We start from the raw sequence: 14,341 nt of genomic DNA, 5'->3' as shown, positions 1-14,341 counted from the left end.
GGAAAACGTATAACGAGCGGCATGGCTCCTTTGCCATAATGTGCAACGTAACGCATGTGCGCACACTCACAGATATAGAAAATGCATTGACCATGGCGACAAAAAGTCTTCCCAGAGTTGTGTCTTTTATCATTACTTTCGGTTACAATAACTTCGTGCACAGAGGAAATAAGCGAACAGCTACATGCAAGGTGTGTGGCACCAGGATAAATTATGCCTATTCAACAACGTCTGTCTGATTTCATTAGGCATCTTCAAACGCACCCATATAGGTCAGTCACTTAGGCCTAGCATATCGTCACAGGTGACAAGCTAACCATCGCAAAGTGTTGTGCTAATGCCAGGAACAGGCAGGGATGGGCAAAAATACATCAGAATGTATTTCAAAATAAAATACCTAATAGGCCTACCCTCATTTTTAATGTAACAAAATCAAATACTGTATTTTTGTATTTAGAAAATACTCAAAATACTCTTTTCAAGGAAGTATGGAAGCACTGCAAAAAAAGCTTTTTTTATCCCAAACATTGAGCCTATTAAAACTATATAGTAAAAAACAATACGATTTGGCCCCTGTCATGCCAAATAGTATACCGTATGCAAGTTCATGTAGTGTGATCAGAATTAAGAATAATTCAAGAATTTACATTTACATTTAGTCATCTAGCTGATGCTTATCCAAAACGACTGACAGAGCTTTCAATTGGGCAGCCATGGCCTACTGGTAAGCGCTTCGGACTTGTAACCGGAGGGTTGGAGATAAGGATGCTACAAGGAAGGGAATTCAAACACACTCAACACCTTACCATCTATTGATGTCATTGTGGTTCATTGAGATATCTGACATTTTTTCTGTTAAAGATTGGCATGGAGACAATAGGACATTGTTGCCTTTGCCGGTGTCCTTATGTGAACTTGCACAGGTAAACTTGCTCATCTTTACTTGTGTACGAACCCCGACCGGTTCGAACCCCGACCAGTAGGCACGGCTGAAGTGCCCTTGAGCAAGGCACCTAACCCCTCACTGCTCCCCGAGCGCTGCTGTTGTTGCAGGCAGCTCACTGCGCCGGGATTAGTGTGTGCTTCACCTCACTGTGTGTTCACTGTGTGCTGAGTGTGTTTCACTAATTCACGGATTGGGATAAATGCAGAGATTACATTTTCGGGATCAAAAGAGTATATATACTCATACTTACTTAATTAGCCACATTAGAATCAATAGGCCAAAATCATAATTGTGTATCTGTGCCGAATTTCGTAATTCAAGTCCAGTGCAGAACTGAATAAGAAAATCATAAGGCTATGTATCTTGAACTTCCAGTATCAGCTAATAAGGAAATGTAATTGTTATTAAATTAAACAAGGTGAACTTCTCCCCACTGTAGAATGCAGATAAGGAAGGGAATTCAAACACACTCAACACCTTACCATCTATTGATGTCATTGTGGTTCATTGAGATATCTGACATTTTTTCTGTTAAAGATTGGCATGGAGACAATAGGACATTGTTGCCTTTGCCGGTGTCCTTATGTGAACTTGCACAGGTAAACTTGCTCATCTTTACTTGTGTACGAACCCCGACCAGTAGGCACGGCTGAAGTGCCCTTGAGCAAGGCACCTAACCTCTCACTGCTCCCCGAGCGCTGCTGTTGTTGCAGGCAGCTCACTGCGCCGGGATTAGTGTGTGCTTCACCTCACTGTGTGTTCACTGTGTGCTGAGTGTGTTTCACTAATTCACGGATTGGGATAAATGCAGAGATTACATTTTCGGGATCAAAAGAGTATATATACTCATACTTACTTAATTAGCCACATTAGAATCAATAGGCCAAAATCATAATTGTGTATCTGTGCCGAATTTCGTAATTCAAGTCCAGTGCAGAACTGAATAAGAAAATCATAAGGCTATGTATCTTGAACTTCCAGTATCAGCTAATAAGGAAATGTAATTGTTATTAAATTAAACAAGGTGAACTTCTCCCCACTGTAGAATGCAGATAAGGAAGGGAATTCAAACACACTCAACACCTTACCATCTATTGATGTCATTGTGGTTCATTGAGATATCTGACATTTTTTCTGTTAAAGATTGGCATGGAGACAATAGGACATTGTTGCCTTTGCCGGTGTCCTTATGTGAACTTGCACAGGTAAACTTGCTCATCTTTACTTGTGTACGAACCCCGACCAGTTCGAACCCCGACCAGTAGGCACGGCTGAAGTGCCCTTGAGCAAGGCACCTAACCTCTCACTGCTCCCCGAGCGCTGCTGTTGTTGCAGGCAGCTCACTGCGCCGGGATTAGTGTGTGCTTCACCTCACTCACTGTGTGCTGAGTGTGTTTCACTAATTCACGGATTGGGATAAATGCAGAGATTACATTTTCGGGATCAAAACAGTATATATACTCATACTTACTTAATTAGCCACATTATAATCAATAGGCCAAAATCATAATTGTGTATCTGTGCCGAATTTCGTAATTCAAGTCCAGTGCAGAACTGAATAAGAAAATCATAAGGCTATGTATCTTGAACTTCCAGTATCAGCTAATAAGGAAATATAATTGTTATTAAATTAAACAAGGTGAACTTCTCCCCACTGTAGAATGCAGATAAGGATGCTACAAGGAAGGGAATTCAAACACACTCAACACCTTACCATCTATTGATGTCATTGTGGTTCATTGAGATATCTGACATTTTTTCTGTTAAAGATTGGCATGGAGACAATAGGACATTGTTGCCTTTGTCGGTGTCCTTATGTGAACTTGCACAGGTAAACTTGCTCATCTTTACTTGTGTACGAACCCCGACCGGTTTGAACCCCGACCAGTAGGCACGGCTGAAGTGCCCTTGAGCAAGGCACCTAACCCCTCACTGCTCCCCGAGCGCCGCTGTTGTTGCAGGCAGCTCACTGCGCCGGGATTAGTGCGTGCTTCACCTTACTGTGTGTTCACTGTGTGCTGAGTGTGTTTCACTAATTCACGGATTGGGATAAATACAGAGACCAAATTTCCCTCACGGGATCAAAAGAGTATATATACTTATACTTACTTATACTTCAGACCAGAGCTGATGCTTCAGCAATTCCCGTCACTGAAAAGCTGTGAGTATCGTTGAACATAGCTGTTCTCACATTAGCTGATTGCGATAAACATAAACCATTGTTGCCTAATTACTAATTATTCATTACACCTGTGTGTTATCTCCCTTTTTTAGTGTTTTTCACATATTTTGCAGTATTTTTAAAATACAAAAATACACACCAACAAAGTATTTTGATGCAAAATACAGAGCCATTTCCTTCAACCCAATAAAATACAAATGACAAAATACTATTTTGTATTTGTAATACATATTACATGTTTCAGAAATACTACCCATCCCTGCAGGCAGATTACATCTTTATAGTTGGCCAGATGATGACATACTTAGGTTAATACTGTATTTCAGCATTTAGGGCACCAAAATGGCCAGCAGCAGCACTGCGTAGCCTATCTTGACATATCTTTACAGGGCTCCAGACTAACTTTTTGCACTGGTTGCACTGGTGCGCCTAACTTTTTTTCTTAGGTGCACCAGCACAAAAGTTAGGTGCACCCAAATTTTCCACCACATCGCATTTAACACCGCAGCAGGTTCACTTTTTCCCCTTAATTACTGTCCTATATAGGTTGTCCTATGACTTATGATTTACAATTCTACAAGAAAAGTAACTTAATGAAGTGTTGGTGCTTTAAGTGCTCCACTGAGCTGAAATTTAAACTTAAAACATCTCAAGATGAATTAAATACAAAATAACAGTGAGTAAATTAACAGTGTCTTTTAAGGGCTTCAAACTGCACATCTCATGGCTCAATGTCTTACATACTATCCTTCATGATCTTTAGGCCTTGGCTAAACCAGCTCGCCAGGCTAGCATCTTCCATAGAAATGTATTTGAGCACAATTTAAAGAGATGTTCCAAGTGGGGGATTTTTATGTGATTTTGCAATGATGATTGCAATAATCATTTGACAGCCCCACAATGCAATTTACTTTTTAATTTTAGTATTTTTAAATTTTCAATAAGAACATCACTATGGTTAATGCAGTAACGAAATGGTAGGCCTATTATTATAGGCTATTGCAATGACTTGCCATGCTCGATCTAAATGTGTCCATTCAATTCAACGTACACAATGACCACAGTTATACATGCAGGGAATATTCGGGCTTTAAATGTAGCAGCGATATTCGGTTTGCGCCAAATACCGGATTAAATTGATTGATGCCATCAGAATGAGTTTACACAACTCGCGCGCAAAACGAATATTGCTGTTGAAAACCGTGTTACTCCCTGCATGTAACTGCGGTCAATGACGCACTCCTTTTCGGCGATATCTGTATCTCTGTCGTTCGGGAAGGCCTTGTATGCATTATTCGCAATTTTAAGACATCTTTTATCTGCAATGACTCCTATAAATTTGGCGCAAGTGGCATTCCTGTACGTCGGGTTTACGTTCAAACTATTTTTCTGGTAAATATTTCGGACTGAACATGGTGAAGGAAAGTTTCACTAGGCCTATCGTAGGCAACGATAAACTAAAGCCAGCCGCCGAAAGGCAGTGGGGAGAGGGAACATTTATCTCGGCCTATGTGACCACACTGTAATGCAACTGCATCCACTCTGTTTATCTGACGGGTCTCTGACCTCTCTCTCTCTCTCTCTCTGCAGCACACACATTTTCAAATTTACACACAGGCACTGGGCCACGGCCAATCAGAGGGGAGGTCCCACCCTTCACTATCTGTGATTTGTTTAAACCACGATATTGGCCAAATATGTGTCTGTTATTGAACCAAGGGTAGAGTTTCAATGCGGACACGTTTTCCTCTCTCGAATAGCTGGTTGCACCGGTGCGACCTCCGATTTTTTTTAGTCGCACTTTTGAAAAATTGGTCGCACTCTGGAGCCCTGTCTTTAAGTTTTGGGTTACAATATACAGGTAGTGGGCTCTTTGTTGAGCCTAAAGTTACAGCATTTCTATCACAATTGACCAGACTTCGACCATTTTTTGCATCAATATTTAAAACTAGATGTACCGCGTAGCGGTACAAAATATGACCGCCGCTCAGTCCTGCACATCCATTCCGCGAAAATAAATCATATTAATGAATTTGTCTCCATCTTCTACTCCATTCCTCACTCTTGAAACTTTTGTGTATGCTTGTTTGAAATGTGTGTTTGCACACATTCCGCACACAAAGTAGCCTACTGGCGCTGCAAAGGTGAATAGATTTGTTTCTGGGCCAAAAAATCTGTAACATTGTTATAAAACCTTTAAAATCTCTAAACAATCACAAGTAGGGCAGTTCATCACAGTCCATCCATTGCAACTGGACTGATGAAAGGTACACCTGTAGGCTACATTGTATTTGGGAAAAGCAGAAGGTAGCAGCATAATGTATTTATTTATTTATTATTAAACAAAACAATCCCTGTCAGTTCCATGCAGTTTTCAACAGCTATCAAGAAGAGAGGTCATGTCATGGATTTTTGTGAATGTTTCTTCTTCTACATATGCATAAGTTTAGTCATCTAGTTCAAATGATATTCAGCTTTATTGTCAATGCACAAATGAAATACCAGTAGTCTAAAACAAAATGCCGTTTTTCCCAGTGGTGCAAATAACTGACATGTCCAAAGGGCCTTCATGAAATGCGTTGCGAGACTGTTCATACACATTTTAACGGGCAAAGTTGAAGAGCTACTCTCCGTTATTGTTTGTGCAAATAATATGCTGATTCATGTTCCCTTGCATTTTGCAACCATGAGGTCAATGGTTAAGCTCAATCTTTTGACGCAATCTTTTGATTTTCACCCAGCCTAGTCCATGGTAGGCGCCCGATAGAAATATTGTTTAATTTTGCGATTGAGATATCCACGCACTGGCGCCCCCCCTGCGACGTGTTCGCCCCCCGGTTTTAGAGCTATTCTAAATGCAAAAATGCATAGAGGGAGTTATGACAAAACCGTGACTGTTAACAAACTATAAGCTATATAAGGTAGGCCCTATGCTAGGCCTATTACACAACACAAATTGTCGCTAGGCTATGCTGGCGACCCAAATAAAATCTCCGTTGGAACCAATGGCTTACACCTTACAGTATCAAGCTGCCACCTCTTGGCGAAAAAGTTAATAGTTTTGCATATCAGTAGTAATACATTTCACGTAGCTGTGAATCACGGAAAGGGCGAATGAAGTGGACACTTCTAAACGGAACCCAACCCACTGTACAGTAGCTCAAGGTCTGTGGCTAAAGCAGCCATAATGAAAGCGTTATCATTGTTTGGATACTTCACACACACGTGTTTTTTAATCGCATAGACTACAACTACCAAGCTGGAATCAAAGCACATCGACTCCCCTCTCACACCCTAAACACGCACTTCGAACAAACAAAAAGCGCCTCAGTCTCACGGAATAGCCATAGGCAAAACTGTATCTGACCCTTGTAACGTTGGTACTAAATCATTCATCGCAAAGAATGATTTTTGTAGCACGTGCAACAAATATGTGTAGGTACAGCCCTGCCCTGAATACATCTCAACGTGCGCTCTAAAACATCTGGTTTAAATGGAGATTGTAGATCATCACGGGATCATAGACAGGTTATCTTTCAGGTAGCCTATATATTTTCCATTAAAAAACCATCACGTAGCGAACGTGTTGTGGCTAACTCACTTAGCTCCTGTTAGTAGCCTAGGTTATGGTCATAAGCAAATGAGATGACAGTCGAAAGATACAATTAGTGCTGTTATCGATTTGCTTGGTAGCTTATAAACGCATTTATGGTTTTCTACAAATACATCAATAATCAAATTGGCCTCCATCACTCAACCATGCTAACGGTAAAAATTATTTTACCTACGTTCTGCTATTGATAGGATTAACGTAGCCTACCTGCAGTAAAAAACAAGCATGTCCGATAAACATTCTCAGATTTATTTCGGCTTCAAGAGGAAATGGGAATTACATGTCATGCAGAAATCATCCTACCCTTAGACGTTCTCTGCGGTAAACTACTGTAGCCTACAGTCTTGTCCTTGTAGGAAGCATAGTGTCTTTCCAACCCATTTAAGATTAACTTCCAACAAAATTACGTCTCACTGCAACGATGCGCCATCTAGTGGACAAACGACTACTTATCGCCAATACTGGAAATGCAGCCATGATGATGATGATGAATATTTATTTTGGCTTTCTTTTAATCCTACTGAATTTGTAATTATGTATCGGCCGTTCTACCGATAGTATGTGGGTGCCTGTGTGTGTGTGTGCATGTGTATATGTGTGCACCACCATCTACAGGCCAATGAGTGTAGAGTCACTAAATGTACACATAACTTAATTTTTTAGACCCCCCCATGGATGGAATTCTACGAAACTTGGCATACCCCCAGAGAATGTCAGGTTAATCATACACATAAAATTTGGTGCAGTTCTGAACGTCTTTACTGAAGAGAGGGGCGATTAAAGCAGAATGATATTGCATTTTCATTTTTTACCGGGGGGGTGCAAATCACAAATGAGTGATTATGGGCTAAGTTGATGTGGGCCCTTGAGACCAACATACCATAAAAATTTCTTCATCCTCGGTGCCACGGTTCAGGTAGTTATTGAGGAAAAACTGCATTTTTTGGGTTTCGGGGGGCCCAGCGCGGAGGGGGAGTGGCCCCCGGGGACCAAACGAAATTTTTCCGTAAAAGTCTAGTGGGGCTACATACCCACCAAATTTCATGTGCCCTGGTGTTTCGGTGCCCCGGGTATCGTTGACCAAAATTTCAGGAAGTAGATGACGGAAAAAAAAAAAAAAAAAAAAAAAAAAAAAAAAAAAAAAAAAAAACTTTGACAATCCCTATATGACCGCTTCGCTAGCTTCGCTAGCGGCGGTCATAATAAATTAAGGTAATTTAGGGAGTTTGGTGCTTCATAACATTGATATAAGATGAGATTCATACCAAAACCTAATATGATTCTCTACAACCTTCAGGGGCTGATACATGAAATGTGGCCTGTGCACAATACAAAAACAAATTTTTCGTGAATATCTCAAAAAGTAAAGGTTTTAGGGCCTATGTTTCTTCATAACACTAATATAAATGTGGCATTTCCGCATCTTTTTAGCCGAAAACCAACTCTCTGTGACCTTCAGGGGCCGAGATACAGAATTCTGGGTCTAAAAAGTGGGCGTGGCCGTTTTCCCCCACCTAATTTTTTGGGCTCCTTGCATTTTTTTGTTTATTAGGCCCTAAATGAGCAGAAAAACATTGGCTCAAATGTTAATCATTTTTTGCAGCCATTTGCCCTAAACTGACCAGACTAAAATAGGTTAACATCACTCTAAGTTCGCATTCAAGCAAGCAAAACGATGATATGAAGACATCTGTTTCGCTGGAAGGGCAAGGGGGTAACAACAGGACAACACAGAGACAGGCCAGATGGCAGGACGTTAGGTATGTTTCGGTCCCTGTGATTATTTGTGAAATTGTGCAAACAGCCTTTTCAAGTCATTTGAGAAGGAAGGAGTGGTAGCATGCAAGCTCCCAAATTGACGCTCGTCTGAGAAATGGAGTTTTGGATAATGTTCAGCTTCGGCAGCTTTACAATGACTGAGAAAGCCTAGAAACGAGTCGATAGCAACCAGTTCTTGTGTTGAATTTGTTATACCCAGTGTGCGTTGTTGAATGGTCTCAATGTTTTATTGTTTTATGAATGCTATTTACTAGAGGAGTAACTTATTTCAAGTAGGCTAATGCAGTTATGCAGGAAGTGTGCATTTAGTATCCATGCTTATTGTGTTTCCACAACAATGTTAGTGAGTAAATCTACTGAAATGGCCACCATCTTGGTGGAGTGTGATGTGTAACAGAAAGCTATGTCAGCGTGTTTTCATAGCAGTGCGGGTGAATGACATTGATGATTGACCGGGAAGGGTCATGTCTTTTTTGGAAATTCTGTTGGAGGGTTAATGAAAAATTTCTTGCAGGCAAGGGAGGGTCATGCAACTTTTGACAGAAGCACTGAAAATCCGTCCGGTGGTCCCTTTTATAAACTAGATGTACCACATAGCGGTACAAAATATGACCGCCGCTCAGTCCTGTACATCTGTTCCGCGAAAATAAATCACACTTCAATTTGTCTCCATATTTTACTCCATCCCCCACTCTTGAAACTTTTGTGTATGCTTGTTTGGCATGCCTGAGTGTGTGTGTGCAGCTGCACAGAAAGTAGCCTACTGGTGCTGAAAAGGTGAATAGATTGTAGAATAGCCAAAGAAGATGTAGCATTGTTATAAAACCTTTAAAATCTCTAAACAATCACAAGTAGGGCAGTTCATCACAGTTCATCCATTGCAACTGGATTGATGAAAGGTCACTTACACCTGTAGGCTACATTGTATTTGGGAAAAGCAAAAGGTATCAGCATAATTTTATTTATATATTTATTTATTTATTTATTTATAAATAAATAAACAAAAACATCTCTGTCAGTTCCATGCCGTTTTCAACAGCTATCAAAAACAAAGGTCATTTTTGGATGGATGGATTTTTTGTGAATGTTTCTTCTTCTACATAAGATTTAAGTCATCTTTAGTTCATGTAATACTTCATTGTCAATGCACAAATTAAGTAACAGTAGTCTGAAACGTTATTGTTAATGCACAAATTAAGTAACAGTAGTCTGAAACGAAATGCTGTTTTACATCTAACCAGTGGTGCAAATAACTGACATGTCCAAATGGGCCTTGATGAAATGCGTCTCTAGACTGTTCATACACATTTTAACGGGCCAAAGTTGAAGAGCTGTTCGTGCAAATATAGGCTGATTCATGTTCCCTTGCATTGTGTAACTGAGGTCCATGCCTAGTCTGGCTTTCACCAGACCAAGCTCAATCTTTTAAGAAATCAAAAAATAAATAGCGGGCAGATCAGGCTGGGTTCACCCAGCCTAGTCCATAGGCAGCCGTGAATTTTCCGATTGAGATATCCACGCTCTGGCTTATGACAAAACTGTAACTAACAAACTAGATCCTAATAGAAAGCTGTTAGCTTCCCTAAGCTACAGGTAGGCATATAAGGTAGGCCTATTTACAACATAAATTGTCAATAGGCTATGCTGGCGACACAAATAAAATCTCCTTTGGAAACCAATGGCTTATGCCTTACAGTATCAAGCGGACTTAAACTGCCATATCGTGGCGAAAAGTTTGAGTTAAGGAAAGCGCGAATGAAGTAGCCACTTCTAAATGGGACCCACTACACAGTAGGCTAGCTTAAGGTGTGTTGCTAAAGCAGCCATAATGAAATGAAGGTGTCATTGTTGGATACTTCACACACACGTGCTTTTTAATTTCACAGACTACAACTACCAAGCTGGAATCAAAGCACATCGATTCCCCTCTCACACCCTGCACTCACTTAAAACAAAATAAACAGGCGTCTCAGTCTCACGCATGTATAGGCAAAACTGTATTAGACCGGTGTAACGTTGGTAAATCTTCCATTGCACAGAATGATTTTTGTAGCACGTGCAACAAATGACAGTCGAATTACAGTGCTGCTATCAATTTGCTTGGTGTAACCGCATTTATAGTTTTCTACAAATGCAATCAATCAAATTGGCCTCCATCACTCAACCAACGCTAACGGTAACATTACCTAGGTCCTTATTGATATTATAAGATTAACGTACCTGCAGTAAAAACCAAGCATGTCCGATAAACATCCTCAGATTTATTTCGGCTTCAAGAAGAAATGGGAATTATATTTCATGTGAACATCATCCTATTCTTATTAGACGTTCTCTGCGGTAAACAGTCCTTGTAGGAAGCGTCCATTGTTTTTCCAACCCACTTTTAACTTCGAACAAAATTACGTCTCACTGCAACGATGCGCCATCTAGTGGACAAACGACTACTTATCGCCAATACTGGAAATGCAGCCATGATGATGATGATGAATATTTATTTTGGCTTTCTTTTAATCCTACTGAATTTGTAATTATGTATCGGCTGTTTTAATACCGATAGTATGTGGGTGCCTGTGTGTGTGCATGTGTATATGTGTGCACCGCCATCTACAGGCCAATGAGTGTGCAGTCACTAAATGTACACATAACCTAATTTTTTTAGGACCCCCCCCATGGATGAAATTCTATGAAACTTGGCATACCCCCAGAGAATGCCAGGTCAATCATACACATAAAATTTGGTGCAGTTCTGAACATCTTAACTGAAGATAAGGGCGATTAAAGCAGAATAATATTGCATTTTCATTTTTTACTGGGGGGGTGCAAATCACAAATGAGTGATTATGGGCCAGGTTGATGTGGGCCCTTGAGACCAACATACTGTAACGTCGGCGCAAAAGACAGTGTTGGCGTTCTCCCGCACAGGGCATCCTGGGATACGAGAGCGAACATTTGGGGGGTTTATGTCGTTAATTCTCCTTAGTTTTGTGCAAGGTTGTTTTGTGTGTAATGTTAGCGTCTTTATTGTAACATGTTTCCCTTTTAGTTCTCCCTCGTGTGTGATCCTTTTTGTGTGGGAGGCTGCGACCTCCCCTGTATGTGTAGTGTGTGTGTCTGCTTGACCTGCCCTGTGTGCGTTGTGTTCTGTGTCTTGGTCTTGGTCTTGGTCTTGGTCTGTGTCCCTGCCCTCGTTCGTGAGCCAATAAAGCTGCCATTGAACAACGTTGGTGTCGTGTGTATCAAATCGTTACAATACCATAAAAGATTCTTCATCCTCAGTGCCACGGTTCAGGTAGTTATTTAGGAAAAACTGCTTTTTTTGCGGTTTGGGGGGCCCAGCACGGGGAGGGAGTGGCCCCCGGGGACGAAACGAAAAATTTCCGTAAAAGTCTAGTGGGGCTACATACCCACCAAATGTCATGTGCCCCGGTGGTTCGGTGTCCCGGGTATCGTTGACCAAAAATTCAGGAAGTAGATGACGAAAAAAAAAAAAAAAAAACTTTGACAATCCCTACATCATAATAACGAACCTTAGCTTTAAGGAGAACGAATCATTGAAGACTCACAAACTTCTACAAAGGCAAGGTGCCTAGATAGGCCAGCACCATACCTGCCAACATTTGGTTTTCAAAATCCGGGAGATTTGTGCGGGGACCCTTTGGCACGACGGGGGGGGGGGGGGGGGGGGGGGGGGGGGTGCTCCTTGTCAATATTGCAATACCCATAAATGAAGACATAACTTTATTGATATTTCTTTAGATTTTTTTCTGCGCTATCAACATTGCCATCTTCAGTTTGGCTTGCATCACGTTTTCTGCCTCTGTCTGTCCTTTCGTGATGAAGGATGAGATCGCCTGTGTGCCCTTACTGGCCTCTTCTGCGCCATAGTTCGAATTACAGGGGGTACTGGGGGGTACTGTACCCTCCAATGAAGACCCAGTACCCCCCAAAGAGACAGAAATATTAGTTTTGGGGTGTTAGATCATTGTTCTGATATTGTGAAAAAATATCATCACAGTTACAATACAAGTCAACTCCTAGTTTTACTGTAGGAACATTTTAATGTAAAGCGATTTCAGACACCCCTATTGTGGACCGTACCATTTTTAACCACCGTGGCGCTAGAAGCAACTGAGATAGAGAACGACTTCAACTTCTCAAGCAAGTGTCAACGTTGAATGACAAAACGCTAGTTAAATTCCTCCAGTAGGCTAAATTCAGTTTGCTGCTGACATGCATGGGTAAAATGTAAGTTGCTAGCTGACGTCTAGCTTGTTGAGGATTTTACCACCTTCATTTATAAACGTGTTTTGTTCTTTCATAGCTCATGTCACGTCTTCATACATTGAATTACTGGCTACTTACCTCCTACTTATCCACTGAGGCAGGGACGTGCAGGAATTTTGAGGGGCAGTTGCTCTGACCTGAAGCCCCCCCCAAACCTGTAAATGTAGTTTCATCTGAGAACCCTGATACTATCTTAATGAATCTAGGATTTTATTTTATTCAAACAGACACTATGAGGAAAAGGAAAGGGCACACAGACATCAGGCACTTTTTTGGTGCTAGCAGGAAATATTAACACTAAGATCTACAACCAATGACATTAAAAGTGCAGGTGCAGTTAGGTTTTATACACTGTTCATATTTGTTAAGGAAAGGGGGGCCAGCAGACAGGAGAGGCACAGGATATAACCGTAAACAGGCCGCAGGGAGACGACAGGATATATAAGAACAATGAGATATTCTGTAGCCTACTGATTATCAGTTTGTTTAGACCTTGTTTAGACCTTGTATGTGTTGCACAACACATGTTGCACTTGGTGATCACGGTGGGGATTGATATGGTAGTGGACCATGATGGTCATAGAAGGAGTGAAGGAGCAGTACCCCCCAATTATGATGGGGTAATTCGCACTCTGTTCTGCGCGATGGTGCCGCTGTGTTTTAATGTGCTGACTAACGTCATTTTTCCCTCCGTGGCCTAGGCTACATTATAATCAACACGACACACCTTACAAAAAGCGTGGAGGTTGTCGATATGACTGGGTAAGATACACGTAAATTGTTGCGTCCAACATTGCTGAAATTTACAAGTGTACTTCGGTTTCTTTGCGGGGACACCGCGACCGCCTTCACCTGACATGTCTATCGGCTCGCTTAAACGCGACTGCGCAACTGGGTTATAGGTTGCCAGGTTAAGGTGACAAACGGATGAAATTGTATATGGTGTGTGTGGGTTGTGTGAATATAATGCATTTGATACAATATCTGGCAACTGGTCAACATTAGACAAACATATTGGTCCGATTCATAAAGGAGTTTGGGCCATGCAAATTACGGGAGTTGGCAGGTATGGCCAGCACTGTTTGGCCAGCTCCAAACTGCAGGCGAGTGAGTGCAGGGCATGCACAACAAGCCTGAACTTCCTAAATGACGACAGCATAACTCCACCACCTCATTGTCCTTGTTGCATTTATGATTTCCTTATAACTTTCTTATACTAAATAGAAAATGCAAACAATGACATGCCCAACCCTGGAACTGACTGTCTCTCTCTCGTTCTCCCTCTCTCTCGAGCGTGCGCGCGCTCTAAGTAGCCCAAATTATGTTTTATGGTAAGATAACGTTCAAGTTAGATCTGCTGCATGAAGGAGAGTAAGAGGAAACCTGTGCGTGTCCTGCTTTTATATTTGATAAATAGGTCCATCTCATCTCACAGTTTCAATGCATCACAGACGCCTACTTCAGATTTTATTTAGCCTACCCGTCTGCTTTGTTGAAAAAGACGCGGGTTTCGTTTCTCAGATACAATTACATCCGC

Source organism: Alosa pseudoharengus, unplaced genomic scaffold (assembly GCF_046254945.1).
Source record: "Alosa pseudoharengus isolate Yale_2024_CS ecotype anadromous, Long Island Sound unplaced genomic scaffold, YU_APseudo_1.1 YU_APseudo_1.1_scf_20, whole genome shotgun sequence".
NCBI lineage: Eukaryota > Metazoa > Chordata > Actinopteri > Clupeiformes > Clupeidae > Alosa > Alosa pseudoharengus.
Note: the sequence above shows the minus strand (reverse complement) of the source record.